Source organism: Olea europaea, unplaced genomic scaffold (assembly GCF_002742605.1).
Source record: "Olea europaea var. sylvestris unplaced genomic scaffold, O_europaea_v1 scaffold291, whole genome shotgun sequence".
Lineage (NCBI taxonomy): Eukaryota > Viridiplantae > Streptophyta > Magnoliopsida > Lamiales > Oleaceae > Olea > Olea europaea.
The window spans coordinates 107,083-121,753 of record NW_019247671.1 but is presented as its reverse complement, the minus strand read 5'-3'; the positions used below and the strand labels follow the sequence as shown (position 1 = coordinate 121,753).

At 43.3% G+C, this 14,671-nt stretch overlaps 2 pseudogenes; one reads left to right on the top strand and one right to left on the bottom strand.

Annotated features, from left to right (window-relative positions):
- Positions 1-378: 378 nt before the first annotated feature.
- LOC111384413 lies at positions 379-974 on the top strand (annotated as a pseudogene).
- Positions 975-4,016: 3,042 nt separating this feature from the next.
- LOC111384407 overlaps positions 4,017-14,671 on the bottom strand; it is a 16,458-nt pseudogene continuing 5,803 nt past the window's right edge.

Here is a 14,671-nt window from a genome sequence, read left to right as displayed (position 1 = left end):
GATCTTGGCAGCGAGGCCACTTTGCCGCTTACAATACCCCATCAGGTATTTAAGTCGTCTGCAAAGGATTCTACCCACCACTCGATGGAAATTGTACTTCAAGATGACCAATGCAGCACGTTCGCTATGAGGGCTTGGCCAATGACATGTGTCCCTGGGGACCGTAAGGCCCATACTGCGGGTCGGCAAGTGGACGGAGGTTGTGTGCATCGGTTCTAGCTCGAATCCTAACTTAGAGGTATTCAGTCATAATCTAGCGCAGGGAGCTTCACGTCATTGGCTTTTTAACCATGCACAATGACCAATTATACGAATCAGCAGTTCCTCTCGTACTAGGTTAAATTACTATTGCAACACTTTCATCGGTAGGTTAAAACTAACCTGTCTCATGATAGTCTAAACCTAGCTCACGTTACCTATTGGTGCATGAACAATCCAGCACTTGGAGAATTCTACTTCACAATGATAGGAAGAGCCGACATCGAAGGATTAAAAAGTAACATCGCTATGAATGCTTGGCTGCCACAAGCTAATTATCCCTGTGGTAACTTTTTTAACACCTCTAGGTTTAAATTTTGAAGGTCTAAAGGATCGTTAGGCCATGCTTTCACGGTTCATATTTGTACTGGAAATCAAAATCAAAATCAAACAAGCTTTTACCCTTCTGATCCACACGAGATTTCTGTTCTTGTTGAGCTCATCTTAGGACACCTATGTTATCTTTTAATAGATGTGTCATCCCAGCCAAACTCACCACCTGACAATGTCTTCTGCCAGGATCGGCCCGCAAAGCGAGCCTTGGGTGGAAAAAGAGGGGCAATGTCCCCTCCTCTAATTCACAAAATAAGTAAAATAATGTTAAAAGTAGTGGTATTTTACTTTTGCCTTTTGGCTCCCACTAATCCTATACGTCTCAAGTCATTTCACCAAGTCGGACTAGAGTCAAGCTCAACAGGGTCTTCTTTTCTCGTTGATTCTGCTAAGCCTGCTTCTTTGGTTGTGGTTACATTGGATAGTAGACAGGGACAGTGGGAATCTCATTATTCCATTCATGTGCATCACTAATTAGATGATGAGGCATTTGGCTACCTTAAGAAAGTCATAGTTACTACCGTCGTTTAGCCTCGCTTAATTGAATTTCTTCACTTTGACATTTAGAGCACTAGGTAGAAATCACATTGCGTGAGCATCCACAGGGACCATCGCAATGCTTTGTTTTAATTAAATAATTGGATTCTCCTTGTCTGTACTGGTTCTGAGTCTACTGTTCAATGCCCAGAGAAGGCCCCCAAAGGATTCATTCCCAGTCCATTCCTCGATCGACACACAGTGGCTCGCTCTTACCGTGGGAGCAGCTTGAGCAGTCCACCGACAGTCGACGGGTTCGAGATTGGGACCCCCGTGCCCAGCCCTTAAAGCCAATCCTTTTCCTGAAGTTATGGATCCATTTTGTCGGCTTCTCTTGCCTACATTTTCCATTGATCAGAGGCTGTTCACCTTGGAGACCTGATGTGATTATGCATACGATCATGCATGGACGGTACTCAATCCTCAGAATTTTCAAGGGCCGTCGGGGACGTACTGGACACCACTAGATGTGGGGTGCTCTTCCTGTTGCTGGACCATACCTCCAACTGAGCCATTTCCAAGGTGGGCAGGCTGTTAAATAGAAAAAAATAACTCTTCCCAAGGCCCCCATCGACATCTTCGGACTCCCTAACATTGCCGTCAACCACCGCGTCCCTATTAAGGAATTTTAACTGAATTTCCTTTCGGTACATACGTGAAACGCGCTGTCTGTCGGGCTTCTCCTGACCCTTAGGATTGACTAACTAGTGTGCAATTGTAGTTCACTGGGAACCATTCCCCTCTTCGGATTTCAAAATTCCCATTTGAATATTTGCTACTACTACCAAGACCCATACCGATGGCCATTCCGCACGGGCTCACGCCTAAGGTTTTACAACGATCGCCGTGCCCTCCAACTCATCAAGGCTAGGCACTTGTCCCGACTATGGAGAATAGGTCGTGCATTTCAGCACCCTCTATTCTCAGGGCTAGCTGATTCGATAAGTGAGTTGTTACACACTCCTTAGCGGATTTCTACTTCCATGACCATCATCCTGCTGTCTTAATCGACCAACACCCTTTGTGGTATCTAGGTTAGTGCACAGTTGGGCACCCTAACCCGACTTTTGGTTCATCACGTATCGCCAGTTCTGCTTACCAAAAATGGCCCACTTGGAGCTCTCGACTTTGTGGCACAGCTCAATGAAGCATCCATGTCATCCTACCTATTTAAAGTTTGAGAATAGGTTGAGGGCGTTGCACCTCAGATAGAATTTGCGCTCGAGCTCCAGCTATCCTGAGGGAAATGTCGGAGGGAACCAGCTACTACATGGTTTGATTAGTCTTTTGTCCCTATACCAAAGTTAAAGAAATGATTTACACGTCAGTATCACTACAGTCCTCCACCAGAGTTTCCTTTAGCGTCATCCTGCTCAGGCATTGTTCATCATCTTTTGGGTCCCGATAGGTATGCTCACACTCAAACCTTTCTCAAAAGATCGAGGTTGGTCGACGTTGTACCCCTCGGAGAAATCATGCTAATCAGCTTCCTTACACCTTATGGGTTTACTCGCACACATGTCAGACTCCTTGGTCCGTGTTTTAAGACTGGTCGAATGGGGAGACAGCAGGCCAGCATCAAGAGTGCGCAGGTGCCCAGGCATGTCGAAGGTGTGCGCTGTCCACCACAATCAAGACGATGACATTTCGTAGGTGTGTTGACAGCCCTAGCTTTGGCCATCTCCTTAATTCGTTCTAGTCCAAGCCCCGAGTCGATTGACGGACCAGCCTCGTCGCCGTTCCACATCCGATCGGGACGCATCGTCGACCCCCATCCGCTTCTCTCCCGATAATTTCAAGCACTCTTTGAATCTTTTTTCAAAGTTCTTTTCATCTTTCCCTCGCAGTACTTGTTCGCTATCAGCCTCTCACCTGTATTTAGCCTTGGACAAATTTTATCGCCCGATTGGGGCTGTATTCCCAAACAACCCGACTCGTTGATAGTGCCTCGTGGTACGGTAGGGTCAGAGTACAACGGGGCTCTCACCCTCTTTGGCACCCTCCAAGGGACTTGAGCTCGGTATGCCGCTGATGATGCTTCTTCATACTACAATTCAAATGATAGGGTCATCCGATTCTTAAGTTGGGCTTTTCCCAGTTCGCTTGCCGTTACTAGGGGAATCCTTGTAAGTTTCTTTTCCTTCACTTATTGATATGCTTAAACTCAGTGTGTGATATCGCCTAATCTGGAATCACCATCGACGTATGAGGAGTACCTTCAGGGTTGAGGCATTCAGGTTGAATGATGCAATCATACGTGACAACGCGCGAGTAAAGGTCTTCAACCACCAATTACCACGACTCCCATTAATACCAAATTACATTTGGGCCAACCGCACACAGATGCGCACTAGAGGCCATTATTCAGCCCAACGCCCGTGATCCCATGCTGGGGACGGGGACGAAAGGCGATGATGTGCATGATGCCCAGGCAGACGTGGCGTCAGACGTACCTTTGTATAATGGCCTCGGACTCAACTTACATTAAAAAACTTGATGGACCATGGGATTTTGTAATTCACACCTAGTATCGCATTTTGCTACGTTCTTCATCAATACGAGAGCCAAGATATCCATTGTTGAGAGTCATTTCTATTTCGATGCGTGCCCTATTTCTAAGGTGTCGATCACAAATGGGGCACCGAGGGATGAGCGATGCTTTGAATGTTCCTTGATGCTTTTCGCATCGGGGTTCGTTAGGCCTTGCGATGAGCATGTGCGCGCACGTTGACAAAATGGGTCTCCGACTTGAGATGATGTGTTCGATTGTGCCCTCATCATCCTTCTAAGCGTGTCGTCGTACGACTTCATCGGTCTGCTTTACATGTTTCGACAATGATCCTTCCATAGGTTCACCTATAGAAAGCTTGTTACAACTTCTCCTTCCTCTAAATGATAAGGTTCAATGGACTTCTCATGACTCGTGGGCAACAGACTGCCCATGTCACCGTGATCTGAATACTTCAACAGACTGCCTATGACACCGCGATAGGCAGTGTGTACAAAGGATAGGGATGTGGTCAATGTGAGCTAATGACTCACGCTTACTAGGAATTCCTCGTTGAAGACCAACAATTGCAATGATCTATCCCCATCACGATGAAATTTCAAAGATTACTTGGACCTATTGGCCAAGGCTATAAACTCGTTGAATACATCAGTGTAGCACGCGTGTGGCCTAGAACATCTAAGGGATCGTAGACCTATTATTTCCTCAAACTTTTGTAGCCTAAAAGGTCATAATCCCTCTAAGAAGCTGGCCGTGGAGGGGTACCTCAGGATAGCTAGTTAGCAAGCTGAGGTCTCGTTCATTAATGGAATTAACCAGACAAATCACTCTATCAACTAGGAACGGCCATGCACCACCACCCATAGAATCTAGAAAGAGCTCTCAGTCTGTCAATCCTTATTTTGTCTGGACTTGGTAATCTTCCTCTTATTGAGTCAAATTAAGCCTCAGGCTCCACTCCTGGTGGTTCCCTTCCAACAATTCCTTTAAGGTTCAGCCGTGCAACTATACTTCCCTTGGAACACAAAAACTTTGATTTCTCATAAGGTTCCGATGGAGTCCTATAAGCAACATCCGTCGATCCCTGGTCGGAATTTTTTATGGTTGAGACTAGGACGGTATCTGATCATCTTCGAGCCCCCAACTTTCGTTCTAGATTAATGAAAACATCCTTAGCAAATGCTTTCACAATTGTTTGTCTTTCATAAATCTAAGAATTTCACCTCTGACTGTGAAATACAATCCCCCTGACTATCCCTATTAATCATTACTCCGATCTCGAAGGCCAACGTAATAGTACCGAAATCCTATGATGCTATCCCATGTTAATGTATCCAGAGCGTAGTCTCACGGGTCTAGTTTCGTTACACCCGAACTATGCTAGAACAGTGCAGCCTTAACACCTCAACACTCCCATCCCAATGAGATGGCATTAAGTCAGCCTTACACCCACACAATAATTTAACCAATGAGGCTAAATTATATGTCAACTTTAGTAGAGAAGGTAGATAGGAAAATTATGAGAAAAGGAGCGCACACATATATATGGGGAAATTCTTTGTTCAAATATAAGAGAAAACTATTTACAAACACACTACAATTCTCTCTCTACAAAGATATGACTCTACCTCACTTTATTCTCTTTTCTATCTATGGGAATTTTCTCTCAACTCTCTAATATTCTCTCTTTTCCCTTTATTCGATTCATTGGATTTACAAATAACCAATTCCCTCTATTCATAGGCAAACTCAAGATGTACAAGTTGGCATAAATGGCTAGGATTAATCTTGATCCAAGGGCTCTCATTGGTTGCAAGTTGCCTTAAACCTCCTTTGATCATAAGGTAGCCAAGTTGGAATTGACTACCTTGCAAGTGGCATGTCTCTACACTTGCAAGTTGCCTTGGTGCATTGTATCTTGCCTCTTTCCAACTCTATCCTAGTTGGCAATGTCACTTTCCATTCAACTGGATCTATACAACTCATGTGTGCAAGTGGACATGTCTCCATCAAGGTGGCCAAGTTGAATTTTTCTTCCTCAAGCAAGTTGTCAAGTTGTATGTTGGCCTCATTTTGCAAGTTGTCCAATTAGCTCAGTTGGCATACACTTGCATCCAAAACTATCGGCTATATTCCATGCTATTGCTTCCCTCTCATAATAGTGGTCTCCATCCAAGAAAACTAGATTTTCATCCCTGCATCCCCAGACGACGTCTGCCTATGTCCCTAGCCTACGGCTACCTACACAGTCTGCCTGTGTTACTGTTACGTTCCCTGTCGCAATCTGCCTGTGTTGCTGTTGCATCCCATGCTGCAATATGCCTACGTCTACCTAAGTTTTTCCTATCTACATCCCCCTGTCATAGTTCCTCTCTTGGTCCTGTCTGAGTCACTTGTTGCAGGTTCTTATCTTGTTCTACCTGCATCCCCTGTAGCAGGTGTAGCCTATGTCCCCTAACACAATACCTGTGTTTTCCCTACCTGTATCCCATACTATAGGTACTTCCATCCAGCAGTAACGCCCTACGTTACCTACATCCGCCAACCACAACCTAGAGGTATCAGCCGCGACCATGGGGACGTAAGTCACCCCCCACAAAATTTGGCGATGCCCTTATCTCCATGTACCATTGAAGCTTAGACCTTAATTGACATAAGTCTATCTCATTTTCCCACTTTGTGCCATGACATTTCCTTATCATGCTAAGCCTCAAGTCATGAACTGGCGGTCCATGACATTCTCCTCCACTCAATCCGCTAATGTCTTTGTAGCGGAACGTGTTCCGTGCATCCTCATGCAACATTGTATTGTCTTTCACATTAATGGGCATCAAAGTTCTCCCAACTTGTAGCACCATCTCCTTGATGATAGGTTTCCATAGTTTTCCTCACACCTCTTCCCTTTGCAACCTCTTGTATGCCACCTTCGACACCAACCTTCACCCTTAGCACCTCTACATTAGTTCTTTGGATGGATAACTTCTCCGGTTGTAGTGTCCCCACACATATCGAAGCTTTGAACCTCCGTACACCCAATTTCTAACTTCTTTGACAATGCTTCCTCAATTTCTTCTTTTTCAATAGTTCGCTCGGCAACACCATGGGCATCTTCAAGGACTTCGGCTAACTACATCCCCGATAGTTGTTGTGTTTCCATTCCCACAAAAATTGTTTTGGCACTCATAGCATTAAATAGCTGGAATGAATTCATTTGAACGTCATCCTCATCTTAGCTATCCATGGCCTCTGATTTTCTCTCCGAAATGGAAATGAATGCTAATCATCCCAACTTATGACAATCCCTCATGAGATGTGGTCCTTTGCAAATAAAGCAACCTCGAGGTGTAAAATTACTCTTCTTCTTCTCATCATACTCCTTTCTCCAAGAAGCTTGTGTGTTGCCACCAGGTCCATAATCACCCTTAGAATTTTGCCTCCAATCCGGCTTACCCCATTGCATGGCTTTTCTTGTATCTTCCTTATTACATCCAAAATTTCCTTTGGTGGATTTGATAGTTGTATCTTCAATTTCAAGACTTTCCTCAAACTCCATCAAGGATTTGGCTACTGCAATTGCCTCTTCTATGATTTTGACACTACAACTTTGCAACTCTTGTCGTACCCATGTTGCACAATCATCTAGAAAATAGAATAGCAAATCATCATCCAACATGCTTGGGATTTGAAGCATAAGGGTCGTGAATTCTTTGACATAGTAACGAATTTTTACCGTATGTTTCAATTCCCTCAATTTCTTGCGGGCCTCATAGATGACATTCTCCGAGTAAAATTTTCTCTTTATCTCCCTTTTGAACTCATCTAAAGTATCAACCTTGCAAGCTCCCCTTGCAATTTCACCATGCGTACGATGCCACCACAATGCCGCAATATCCAAAAGATACATTGATGCAGTCTGTACCTTCATTCCCTCCTCAAAAATATTTATGCCATCAAAGTATACTTCCGTTTACCATAGGAAGTTTTCCACGTCCGCGACATCTCTACAGCCATTGTATTCCTTCGGCTTTAGGTAGTCAATTTTTATGGTAACAACACTTGAAGCGGCACCTCTGCTAGTACTAGGAGTTGATTACTTGATTTGTTTGAACTCCTGGCTCATTTTCTCCAACGTCATAGCCAACCTGTTCACTTGCCCTTGTATTGCACTAACGACATCAGTGACTTTGGCTTGCAGAAGGGTGAAATTTTCACCCACAGCAGCTTGTCTAACTCTCCCAGTCTGAACATCATGCTTTACTGCCCGGACATCATCTCCCAACGATGCTTGATCATCCATAACCTCTTGGACATTAATTTGGAAAGTCTATAACTTTCCAATGGCATGATCCTCTAACGCCTCGAAGGAGTGCTCCAATGACTCGACCCAATCACCTATAGTTAAGATGATTTGGTCAAAATTTCCCCCCATCATGGAAGCCTCCCGTGCTTTGCTCTTACCACGTGTCCTCATTCCTTCTATCGGGGTAACACCACATCCCCTCTCTACTTCAAATTTAGTAGCATCATGAGATTCTGCCATTTGAGCATCTCACCCAAATCTATCTTCCAAGAACCTTTCACGAATTTAGCTACCACAGCCACACTTGGTTACCACAACAAAACCTGCGCCTTGATGCCGCCTCCATAGTCCACACCACGTGAACCTTACACGGACATCACCTCACCTCTGAGATGAAAAATTTGTTCAACCCCACGTAAACCTTGCTCTGATACCACTTGTCACGGGCCTAGTTTCGTTACACTCGAACTATGCTAGAACCGTGTGGCCTTAACGTTCCAACACTCTCTCCCCACGAGATAGCGTTAAGTCGGCCTTACACCCTCACAATAATTTAACCAATGAGGCTAAATTATATGTTAACTTTGGTAGAGAAGGTAGATAGGAAAATTATGAGGAAAAGAGCACACAAATATACTTGGGGAAAATTCTTTATATACATATAAGAGAAGACTATTTACAAACACACTAGAATTCTCTCTCTACAAAGATATAACTCTACCTCACTTTATTCTCCTTTCTATCTATGGGAGTTTTCCCTCAACTCTCTAATATTCTCTCTTTCCCCTTGATTCAATTCATTGTATTCACAAATGACCAAGTCCTTCTATTTATAGGCAAACTCAAGGTATGCAAGTTGGCATCAATGGCTAGGATTAATCTTGATCCAAGGGCTCTCATTGGTTGCAAGTTGCCTTAAACCTCCTTTGACAATAAGGTAGCCAAGTTGGAATTGACTCCCTCGCAAGTGGCATGTCTCTACACTTGCAAGTTGCCTTGGTGCATTGTATCTTACCCCTTTCCAACTCTATGCTAGTTGGCAATGTCACTTTCCATGCAAGTGGATCTATACAACTCATGTGTGTAAGTGGACATGTCTCCATCAAGGTGGCCAAGCTGGACTTTGCTTCCTCAAGCAATTTGTCAAGTTGCACATTGGCCTCATTTTGCAAGTTGTCCAATTAGCTCGAGTTTGCAAACACTTGCATCCAAAACTACCGGCTATAATCCACGGTATTGCTTCCCTCTCATAATAGTGGTTTCCACCCAAGAAAACCAAATTTTTGTCCCTACGTCCCTAGCTGACATTTGCCTGCGTCCCTAGCTAGCGGCTGTCTACACAGTTTGCCTGTGTTGTTGTTGCATCCCCTACCACAATCTGCCTGAGTTTTGCCTATTTGCGTCCCCCTACCGTAGTTCCTGTCTTGGTCCTGTCTAAGTTCCCTGTCGCAAGTTCCTGTGTTGTTCTACCTGCGTCCCCTGCCATAGGTTTAGCCTGCATCCCCTAACGCAGTGCTTATGTTTTCCCTACCTACGTCCCTACTAGAGGTACTTTTGTCCAGCAGTAACACACTGCCTGCATTACCCACATTCCCTAGCCACAACTTAGACGTATCAATCGCGACCATGGGGGACATAAGTCACTCCCCTACTAAATTTGGTGACGCCCTCATCGCCATGTACCATCGAAGCTTAGACCTTATTTGCCATAAGTCTATCTCATTTTCCCACTTTATCCCATGACATTCCCTTATCATGCCAAACCCCAAGTCATAACCTTGCAGTCCATGACGTTCTCCCCCCCTCAATTCGCTAACATCCTCATAGCGGAACGTGTTCCATTCATCCTCATGCAACATTACATTGTTCGCCACATTAATGGTCATAAAAGTTCTCCCAACTTGCAGCACCATCTCTTCGATGACGGGTTTCCATAGTGCCCCTCACACCTCTTCCCTTTGCAACCTTTTGCATGCCACCTTCGACACCAACCTTCACCCTTAGAACCTTTGCATTGGTTCCTCGGATGAACAACTTCTCTGGTTGTAGTGTCCCCACACATGTCGAAGCGTTGAACCTCCATACACCCAATTTCTGACTTCTTTGACAATGCTTCGTCAATTTCCTTCTTTTTCGATAGTTCCTTTGGTAACTCCAAGGCATCATGCCCTTATCATCTTCAAGGACTTCCACTAACTGCATCCCCGACAGTTGTTGTGTTTCCATTCCCACAAAAACTATTTCGACACTCATAGCATTAATCAGTTGAAATGAATTCATTCAAACTTTATCCTCGTCTTGGCTATCCACAGCCTCCAATTTGCTCTCCGAAATGGAAATGGATGCCAATGATCCCAACATAGGACAATCCATCATGAGATCTGGTCCTTTGCAAATAAAGCAACTTGGAGGTGTAAAATTACTCCTCTTCTTCTCATCATACTCCTTTCTCCAAGAAGCTTGTGTGTTGCCACCAGGTCCATAATCACCCTTAGAATTTTGCCTCCAATCCAGCTTACTCCATTGCATGTCTTTCTTTGTATCTTCCTTATCACATCCAAAATTTCCTTTGGCGGATTCGATAGTTTTAGCTTCGGTTTCAAGACTTTCTTCAAACTCCGTCAAGGATTCAGCTATTGCAATGACCTCATCTACAATTTTGACACCACGACTTTGCAACTCTTGTTGTACCCTTGTTGCACAACCATATAGAAAATAGAATAGCAAATCATCATCCCGCATGCTTGGGATTTGAAGCATAAAGGGTCGTGAATTCTTTGACATAGTCACGAATTATCCCCGTATGTTTCAATTCCCTCAATTTCTTGCGGGCCTCATAGATGATATTCTCCGGGTAAAATTTCCACTTTATCTCCCTTTTGAACTCGTCCCAAGTATCAACCTTGCAAGTTTCCCTTGCAATTTCACCATGCATACGATGCCACCACAACGCAGCAATATCCGAAAGATACATTGATGCAATCCGCACCTTCATTGCCTCCTCGACAATATTTATGCCATCAAAGTATACTTCCATTTGCCATAGGAAGTTCTCCACATTCGCGACATCTCTTTGGCCATCAGTGACTTTGGCTTGCAGAAGGGTAAAATTTTCACTTGTAACGGCTTGTCCGACTCCCACAGTTTGAACATCATGTTTTACCGCCCGGACATTGTCCCCCCATTGATACTTGACCATCCATAACCTTTTGGACATTAATTTGGAAAGTCTATACTTTCCAATGGCGTGATCCTCCAACGCCTCAAAGGAGTGCTTCAATGACTTGACTCTATCACCTATAGTTATGATGATTTGGTCAAGTTTTTCCTCCATCATGGAAGCCTCCCATGTTTTACTCTTACCACGCATCCTCATTCCTTCTAACGGGATAACACCACGTCCCCTTCCTACTTCAATTTTAGCAGCATCATGAGATTCTACCATTTGAGCACCTCATCCAAATCTAGCTTCCAAGAACCTCTCATGAGTCTAGCTACCACAGCCGCACTTGGTTGCCACAACAAAACCTTCACCTTAATGCCACCTCCATAGTCCACACCACGTGAACCTTACATAGACGTCACCTCACCTCACCTCTGAGATGAAAAATTGGTTCAACCCCACGTGAACTTTGCTCTGATACCACTTGTCACGAGCCTAGTTTTGTTACACCCGAACTATGCTAGAACCATACGGCCTTAATGCTCCAACACTCTCATCCCCATGAGATAACATTAAGTTAGCCTTAACCCCTCACAATAATTTAACCAATGAGGCTAAATTATATGTTAACTTAGGTAGAGAATGTAGATCGAAAAATTATGAGGAAAAGAGCACACACATATATTTGGGAAAAATTCTTTGTATATATATAAGAGAAAACTATTTACAAACACACTACAATTCTCTCTCTACAAAGATATAACTCTACCTCACTTTACTCCCCTTTCTATCTATGGGAATTTTCTCTCAACTCTCTAATATTCTCTCTTTCCCCTTGATTCAATTTTTTGGATTTAGAAATGACCAAGTCCCTCTATTTATAGGCAAACTCAAGGTATGCAAGTTGACATCAATAGCTAGGATTAATCTTGATCCAAGGGCTCTCATTGGTGCAGTTTCTTTAAACCTCCTTTGACCATATAGTAGTCTAGTTGGAATTGACTACCTCACAAGTGGCATGTCTTTACACTTGCAAGTTGCCTTGGTGCATTGTATCTTACCTCTTTCCAACTCTATGCTAGTTGGCAATATCACTCTCCACGTAAGTGGATCGATACAACTCATGTGTGCACATGGACATGTCTCCATCAAGGTGGCCAAGTTGGACTTTGCTTTCTCAAGAAAATTGTAAAGTTGCATGTTGGCCTCATTTTGTAAGTTGTCCAATTGGCTCGAGTTGGCATACACTTGCATCCAAAACTACCGGCTATAATCTACAGTATTGCATCCATCTCATAATAGTGGTTTCTACCCAAGAAAACTAGATTTTGGTCCCTGTGACCCTAGTTGATGTCTGCCTGTGTCCCAAGCCCGCGGCTGGCTACACAGTCTACCTGTATTGCTATTGCGTCCCCTACCACAATCTGCCTGTGTTGCTATTGCATCTCCTATCGCAATCTGCCTACATCTACTTGAGTTTTGCCTATCTACGTCCCCCTATCGTAGTTCCTATCTTGGTCCTGTCTGAGTCCCCTGTCACGGGTTCCTATGTTGTTCTGCCTACGTCCCCTACCCCAAGTTTAGCCTCCTATGTCCCCTATCGCAGGTACTTCCATCTAGCAATAACGCACCGCCTGCGTTACCTGCATTCTCCAGCCTCAACCTAGACATATCAGTCGTGACCATGGGAGATGATATGATCCACGAGTCCAGCCCGACGAAGGTAAGTGCGAGACGAGACCGATTGATAGTCGATGGCGGACAAATGACGCGATCAAGGGCAAAGTAAGTGAAACAAGTGATGTGATTACTCGTTCAAGAAACCATTGATGGAACCATGTTCGGGACTCAAAATGGAGCAACTTTCATGTTCGGGTCGAAGGCCGAATCAACTTGGATCAATTTGTTATCAATTGACGAAACCGGAGGCTGAAAATAAGCCTGTGCGACCGCACAACAAAAACACCGTGTAGCCACACAGTGGCATATCGAAACTTAAATTGAGATTTTTTGTTGAACCATGTGACCGCATGGAAATACACCATGCGGCCGCACAAGCCAAAAATTTGGCGAATTTTCCAATTTTGGCAATTTTCCATATTTTGTTAGATTTTTATTCTTTTCCATATTTTGGAGATTATGCTTGACTTTTGCACGATTTTTACCTAGTTTTTAGGTTTAGTATAAATAGGAGTTTCCATTCAATTGTTAAAAACCTTTTGACATTATTGATATTGAATTAAAGTGAGGCGTATTGTCTTCTCTTCATCGTTCTTCATTGAACAACTTCGAACTTATCAAGTGTTAACTTGTGGCGGTCAAACAATCGGATTTAATTCTTGGATTGCATGATCAAGGGTTCTTTCAAGCGTCGTTCTTGTTGGGTTTTTTGGTTCGACTTTCTTTTGGGTTAATCCTAAACTTTGGATTGATTTGGCTTTCTAGTGTTCGTTAATCTCGTTGTGGGTTTCGTAGTCAATGTTGCTACGGGGTTCGCATCAGTTGGTATCAGAGCTTTGGCTCCAAATTAATTGAAGGTTATATCTTATTTTTATTTGTTGAGTCGTTAATTTTATTTTCTTAGTTTCCTCTTCTATTTTAATTGTTCTTTCTTAGTTCTTCTTCGTCCTTGTTTTTCTTTTCATCATTTCGTTTAGTTGTTGGTAGCTTAGTCATCTTCGTTCATCAAGGAGTAAAAAAAAGGGTTACTGTACATTTGAGGTACTGTTCATCTCGAAGTATTGTTCACAAAAACAAATATATATATATATATGATATCATTGTTTGATTTTGTGTTTTTTCTACCAACAACAATTCCTCCATTGTGTTTGATTTTTGGGATATTCAATTGGGTTCGAGTCTTTCATTCTTCTTTTAAGTCTATTCACATATTCATGTCAAAATATTCGTCTATTTCACTTATTCAAGTCCTTTGAGTCTCGTTGTCTTTGATTAATATTCGGTTTGTTTGAATTGCCGGTAAAACAATTGATTTAGTTCACTAGGTTCTTTTAAGTGCTTGGAGGGAGACTTTGAGTGGTAAAAGGCCAAGTGATGAGTTTAATAGAGAGAAAAAGCTATAGTGAGTGTTTTTCAAGTGAAATCTTTGTGAGGCATAGAAAAATTATGTGATATGATGTCGGAAAGAGAAGGTTCTAATTCAAGCCGAAATGGTAATGACAACAATGCATCGGAGGACATGATAAGGAGGTTTGAAAGGGTACTTGGTGATGTTAGGGAGAAGGTAGATAGGCAAGGGGAATGGATGGCACAAATGGGTACTACAATTGCTAATCTTAGCCGGGGACAAGTGGAGATGTCTAGTGCTAGGGGTCCAGGTAGGCGTGAATCTAGGAGAGGAAGGTGAGATGAGTATCGTAGTGATGAGGATGATTTTGATGAAAATGATATTGATATAGGTCGAGCGAGGCATAGGGGCGATAGGATGGAGAGACGGGGTAGGAATAACTTGGGAGATGAAGTAGATCGAAATTTGGGAAGTATTAAAATGAGTATTCCACAATTTAAGGGGAGAAGCGATCTGGAAGCATATTTAGAGTGGGAAAGGAAG